Source organism: Microtus ochrogaster, unplaced genomic scaffold (assembly GCF_000317375.1).
Source record: "Microtus ochrogaster isolate Prairie Vole_2 unplaced genomic scaffold, MicOch1.0 UNK35, whole genome shotgun sequence".
Lineage (NCBI taxonomy): Eukaryota > Metazoa > Chordata > Mammalia > Rodentia > Cricetidae > Microtus > Microtus ochrogaster.
Window position 1 is genome coordinate 1,651,137 of NW_004949133.1, and position 7,726 is coordinate 1,658,862.

The window sequence follows — 7,726 nt, forward strand, 5'->3', positions numbered from 1 at the left end:
CCATCGCCCGGCTGGCACTGACCTTTAAAAAGAATGTGTAAAGGAGCGTAAAATCAGAGAAGGGGCTGAAGAGGTGGGTCAGCAGGGAACAGCATGGGCTGGTGAGCTTGAAAACCCGAATCCGGTCTCCGAGACCCAAATGATGAAAGGACAGAACCAACTCCTCTAAATTGTCCTTTAATTTCTACATGTGCTCAGAAAACACATACAGAAACAGCATGCACTTCCCCACGTGCGCACATGCATGCATTTTCACACTCATGCACACACCAAAATAAATAAATAAATAAAAGAACCAGTGGGCATCTCTACTGGGAGGATGCAGAAATTCAAACTACTTTTGATCAAATATAAAGAGTATTCAAGACTCACAGGGCAGTCTGTCTCTGCCACATTCTGTCTGTCTAAGAAGCGGTGCCTCTTTTAGACCTTCATATTCCCTCCTTGGCCTTCAGTTCCATCATCAGAAAAAAAAAAGAGAGAGCTGAAATGAGTCGTCTCAGAGAAGAAAATGGTGGGGACACCGGGTGAGCATAGGGAAGGCCAGAGCTGTTAAGTTCCAGCCTCGACTTCCTATTCCCATATGTTGCACCTTATATTGATCATTTTTATATGTGATCCTTTATATGAGGTTTGTTCATTTTTCTATTTGAAAGCAGAGAAGTTAGTGTTTTCTGGGGTATTTTGTTTTATCTTTATGTAAGACTGATGGGTTCCCATCTTGCTAGGGCTGTGCAGCAATGACCGAACCAGTCTGAAGGAAAGTGGGACACATGCCTCCCTGGGATAGATAATGGGCATGGGTGCATTTGGGAAAGAAATACAATCCATTATCATCATGGAAACAGGAAGACAAAGACCTCAGGCCTAGACAATGACATTGACTGAAACCTCAGATAGTAGTGATGGCCAGAGGATGAGTAGATTGATTTACTCTGCTAGCCTCCAAATGCAGTATCTTAAGTGCCATGCTTAAACCTTATATATGCTTTTCACTATGGGATACTTTTAATTACTGAGAAAATCTCCCGTCTTCCCTATATTATTCATCCAAGATGTTCTTTTCTCCACTCTCAGAACTAGGCCATTAACACAAGAGGCATCATTTTTCTCTCTAACGTTATAATAATTCCGGGGTCTTCCTAAGGCTCTGTGTCCTGGTGAATATCGCCACTCTAGTGAACACTGTATAAATGATATTGCTCCTGCTACTACAAAGTTGACTGTAAATTATACATTCTGGTTAAATTCCTGGTGACTGGTTAAATGGACTTAAAGAATGAAGAGTTACAAATAGCATTTCATCTGTCGTAGATGAAAGCCCTGTTCCTACACTCGATGTCTATTAACAGGTTAAGTAACTGGAGCCCTGGGCGTCTATTTGATAAATGAGGAATGAGGTTGTACATGTATCATGACCTGTCTTTCCTCAGTGAACTTTCACTCAAATAAGTGTTCGGTGGACAACAAAAAAGCTGCACCAATGTTCAGGGACTATAGAAATTCTAGACATAGAGAGAAGAGACCAGAATGCACCAGCCAGTCTGCACAAAAGCTCAACAGCATGTAATGGTCCTGGACATGCTTATAAACGGGTGTTCAAAGCAAGTGTTCAATATTCCCTCTTTTTCAGTAGGTCTCAGGCAGTTGCCTTGACCATTGCTGTCTCTAGTCACACCAACCATTTGTTTCCATATTATGTTTTCAAGACAAGGAGCTTTGACCCCACTGCTGACTATGGATGTAGCACATCCCGTTGGAGCATATGTCTCACAGGGAAGCGAGAGAGGCAGACCTGAAGCAGCCTTAGAAATCCTCCCACAAAGTTTTCTCCAGAGCAACTCAGGGGAACAGAGTGAAACACTAACAAGTTTCCTAATGAGAAATCAAACGAGTTGCTTAATTGAGCTGGGGAAACCAGGAGCCAGAGCAAGGGGAATGGCTCCCAGGTGGAAGTCAATGCCCAATTAATGACCTGGGGCTTCAACTTCTGTAATTATCAGCATTTTCTCTTCAGAGATCACCAGCGCAGGGGTGTCATAGTAGGAAGCTTTGGGGAGGCCCTCGTTGTTTCCTTTTTACTTCCTTCAATTAGCCCTAATTAGGATCATGGGAACACAGACCTAGACTTCAAAATCGCTACTTTAGGTTAAGACTTTGTAGGCGTCCCTTCTGCAGAGACTTTCCCTAAATAATACATTTGTTTCTTGTATCTCTACTAGGCAATGTGTTGACTTAGACTGACATCCGGGCAGGCCTAAGTGTGAATCCAAACTTTGCCACTAGCTAACTCCTTCCCTGGTCTCAACCTTTTTAATTAAAACATAAAAGTAATTTCACTCTGTGACTTTTATGGGTGTTTTGAACTGTAATTCTAAACTCTGATAAATGATATCGAGTGCAAAGTAAGTATGATGAAAATAATTCCAGCTTAATATCAGGGCACTAGCAACAAAGGAGTGAAATCAAGTTCAATAAATAGATTGACTCTTGATTATACACACTGGGGGAAGGGGGGAGGAGGTATACCATGTGAACCAAGCCAATTAAGCTAATTTTGTGTTCTTTTCTGATCTTTTAGGACATGTTATAAGCTGCCTATCTTATGAAAACAAAGCTCACATCCTTTTATAACAGAAAAGGTTCCAATCATTGCCTATCTTTACACTCTTACGTGTCTGTACATGTATGATTCTCGGTGTTACTAGAAAGTAAAATCCACAAACGAATATGTCACAAAATATTCCATCAAAACACCTACACTTTAATTCTAATCCCATACTTTATCATTTTAAAAAATTATACACAATTCCCTTAATTTTGGGGCCTCATTTGCAACTGAAAGTAGTGACCACATGGAAGACCAATGGAAAGAGTCTGTAAAAAAATTTAAGTGAACATGCAATAAACTGCTGCACAAATGGAGCCTAACTTTGCTGACATCTATTATTTTAGCAGCATATACGAATCTAATTCCAAACACAAGAAATGATTTCTGAATATTAAAAGTATTGGGTTAGAGATGAGTTCAATAAATGACTAAAAGCCTGGAGGTCTTCAAGTCTGTATATTTATCATGGCCTTTAGAAGACATTAAACTATGAAAGAGGCAAGATCTCTGATACATCAAAAATACTCATGATTTGTGACACGATCTAGACTCTTCTGTAATTAGAGATCCATATCTCTTCAGGTATATGGACTGCAGCTTGGCCAGGGTCAATAGACTAGAATGTGCTAATGCCTTTCCTGAAAGGAAACCCTGTCTGAGGCTGTGACATTTCGGCTAATACAATCCTGCCATGATGAGTTATAGGGAGGGATTATAGCATGGGAAATTACTTCTTAAAATTTGGGATGGAAAATAAGCTCAATTATTGTTAAGGCCCCATCTTCTTTACTGTGGCATTTCTCACACTACTTAAATACTTAAGCACACAGGTTTTATGACACACAAAAAAGCTCTTTTATATGTTTCACTACAAAAAATGAGTTAGCCTTAAATTCTATAATGTTATTTTTTGTTTATTTACCATTGTTGTTTTTAGGAATTTTAAGTTCATAGAAAATGGTACCAGGGTCATACTCAGTGAATAAAAACATTTACTCACAAACTTGACTAGCTGAATTAAATATATGATATATTTATATTATTTATGTATAATATATGGAATCAATATATAAATATGCTGATTCAATAAAGTAGCACAAGAGTTACCATCTAACCTCCACATAAATGGCAGAACATGCATGTACCTGTACACACACACACACGAGAGAGAGAGAGATGATAGATAGATAGATAGATAGATAGATAGATAGATAGATAGATAGATGGTAGATATAATTTAAAATGAATGAATGGTGTCGAAATTAAAGTTCCCATATATCCTTTGCCCAACACATGTACCATCTCCCTCACTGTCACCATTTCCCACAGCAGTTAGACATTTGCTCCACCCAACAAATATGTGTTTAATACTGATATGTCTTTACCAGTCCAAGACATAATTCACATCAGAGTTTTCTCTTCCTTTTGTGCATTCTGTGGGTTGGCACAAATGTGTAATACACATGTCTACCATTACAGTATCGCAAGGAACACTTTTACTGACATGTTCTTTAACTTTTTCTCTACTTCCTCCAAGTACATGTAACCCTTGATGTTTTTGTCCTGTGTCTATACATTTACCTTTCTACATTATCAATTGGAACTAGACCTGGAGAAAGAATCTCTTCTTGTGACCCAGCAAAAGGCTCAAGTCTACCAGCAAACACAACCCTTCATTTACATGGTGAAATTATTAGAGCTATGATTGGAGGAAGGGCAGTTTCTCATTTGTATTAAAACACGGTGCCTTGATTGTTGAAGATAGCCATAGTGTTGTTTGACGATGTATCTTGATCACTATCAATTCTCTTTATATGTCCATATAAGCAAGAAATAATTTCCCTTTGGAAGTATGTGGAAAAATCACTCCTGGTTTAATCTGTGCTATTGCAACATAAAGCTCAATTAGAGGCTTCTCTCTTAAACGGCCTTTTCTTGGCTTTTGTTTTTCACTGATAGAGTGAGATGAGCTGGTAACACTAAGAAAGATTAGAAGACTGTGATGAAGGCAGAGTGGCGGAGGTGACAGTATCAGTGACAGTTGGTGGTTGTGGTAAAAGAGCAGCTGGGAATTCCAGAGATCTTCTGGGGCTGAAATAAGAAGTTAGAGATAAAGACAATGAGGGCTGTATTAATACCTGAGGATGTGACACTGGCAACTCTAACAACCAGATGCATCCCAGACAGCTGTCAATCCTTAAGTGCCAACAATGCCAGCATCCTAGCCAAAGAGCTGTGACACTAGCCACGCTCAAGGCCCCAGGATCATAAAGGCACTGCATGTGTGCTGCCATATTTTACCTACTGCTTCCAGAAGCTGTAGATGACAAAAGCTTCCAAGTTCAAGGCTGGAAGTTGGTGGTTAAAGCCCAGATTTACAAGTCTCCCATCTGAAACCTCAGGACCACAGATCTTTGGCTTCTGAAGAGTTTGGAGTTTGTAAGACCCTGGGTATATTAGACTGTCCGAGGCCTTGAGTCCTCTACTGCAATGAAAACCCTGTCTCAGCTCTCCATGATTACTACCCAGGTAGAGCAAAGGGACTTTGGCCAGCTAGTGTTAACACCCTGAAATTGGTGCACCCTGTATGTGGGGTTTGTGTCTAGTGACTAGAGTACAACTGTTTGCTACAAAAATCACAAGGGGAGCTGGAGAGACGGCTCAGCGGTTAAGAGCATTGCCTGCTCTTCCAAACGTCCTGAGTTCAATTCCCAGCAACCACATGGTGGCTCACAACCATCTGTAATGAGGTCTGGTGCCCTCTTCTGGCCTTCAGGCATACACACAGAAATAATATTATGCCGGACGGTGGTGGCACATGCCTTTAATCCCAGCACTCGGGAGGCAGAGGCAGGCGGATCTCTGTGAGTTCGAGACCAGCCTGGTCTACAGATCTAGTTCCAGGACAGGCTCCAAAGCCACAGAGAAACCCTGTCTCGAAAAACAAAAAAAAAAAAAAAAAAGTCACAAGGTTAGGACTTTTGTGAGCTGGTGAGTTTCATAAGAGAAGAATGTAAGCATAACTAAACTTGCATATATATTTACGATAACCACAATGTTTATGGGAAGTAAGGAGTCAGGTTTCACTAGCCAGGGAAATTGAGCAACACTGGGAGGAGGCCTGACTATATCAGCACCCCCCTCCCCAAGGAGAAAGCCCAGTGAGTGACATTTAGTGCTGCTCAAGATAGGAGGTGACTTTAACAATGTCACAGACCCTGGTGTCTTGACTTGTGTTCTACTCTTCAGTTTTTGATTTACTCGTTCTTCTATCTACTCAAACCAAACAAGCTCACTTCTTGCCTTGTTAAAAGTCTCAGGATCTGAACATCGCTGCAGAAATTTCCAGGGAGGTGAGTCTGTTTCCTAAATATATGATCAGATATCTCTGTGAAATATAAAAGAACATAGGAAAGAAATCAGAGATTTCTATTTGCCATCTGAGTGCTGAATCTTATACATTATTTATTTAATGATTTATTGTTTTTTCTAACTTACACTCCTATATATGGCCCATTGTAAAATCAATACACATATGTAATGTCTAGTAATATAGTCTGTGAAACAGGCATTTCCATGCCTTCAACAATCAACTATTGTATGTTTTGGGAATTACACATTTTATTTTCTAACTGTGCTGAACTATGTTATACACTGTTCTGTCCAATAATTGCCCTGTTGTGCTAAATAAGAACAAGAGTTGAGTTGTACTCTCTGTTGTAATCTTGAATTTATTTTTTAATTTCTTTCTGTTCCTCCTTTGTTCTTCCTGTCTCTAGATCTTCCCCATCTCTAGAGAACCATGATTCCACTTCATTCTTCTATAGAGTTTATTTCTGTTAATAACTGAGACAAGTGGTATTTATCTTTCTCTATCTGTCATGTTTCACTTAACAAGGTTATCTTATTTTCTATTCATGTTGCTTCGAATGATGGGAGTTCATTGCTTCTAAGGCTAATGAATACTTGGTGTGTGTGTGTGTGTGGGTCATGTATGGAAGTGCAGGTATATACATATCACAGCACACATGTGGAGATCATGATGTATCTTTGGGGAGTTGCTTCTTGCCTTCTATGCTGTTTTGAGTAAGCCTTTCTCATTTTTCTGTTGCTATGCTCTGTATTCCAGAAGAGCTGGCCCACAAATTTCCAGGCAATTTTCCTATCTCCAGCTTCTCTGTCACCATACGGGGGCTAGGATTACAGACATACACTACTGCATCTTGTTTCTACAGGTTCCAGGGATCTAATGGCAGGCTACAACGGGCACTTCTACTAACTAAGCCATCTCCATTGCCCATTAAATGTATATTTACCATGTGCTTTTGTATTTGGTTTTTCGTTTTCATTTTTCAAACAATCTCATAATTGGGGATTCCCTTCAACTCCTAATCCTTTCTTCACCTCTCCAGTACTGAAATTATAGGCATCTACTATAGTACTCGGCTATTTGTTTTCTTACTTCACTCATCCACCCCAAAAGCATTTACAGTTATTCTGTATTTTGGCTGTGGTAAATAATAATGTAATAAATATAAAAGTGCAATTACCTTTTCTATATAACTTATTCATCTCCTTTGGTTATGTATTCATTTAATGGAAGAAATGAAATACACTGGTTGTGTTTTTTGTGTTTAAGGGATTGCTATATTATTTTTGTAAGGGTTATACTAAATTATGTAACTTCAAACAAAGTATTAGAGTTGTTGCTTCTTTGAATCCTAATCATAATTTATTTTTTTCTGTGTAATGATAAATACTCGAACTGGGTGAAATGATAGGTCACTATAGCTTTTATTTAACTTTTTCTGATAATTAGAAAACTTGATTTATGTCTAAAAGCCACTTATGAGTGAGTGAGTACATATCATATTTGTCTTTCTGGGCCTGGGTTATCTCACGCAATATGGTGTTTCCTAGATCCATCAATTAGCCTGATCATTTCTTATTTTTCCTGATCATTATTTTTTTCTTCTGAGTAGTACTCCATTGTGTAAATTTACCACATTTATTTTCTTTATTCATTATTCAGTTGAGGGGCATTTAGGTTGTTTCCAGATTCTGGCTATGACAAACAATGCTGCTATGAACATAGTTGTGCACATGTCCTTGTGG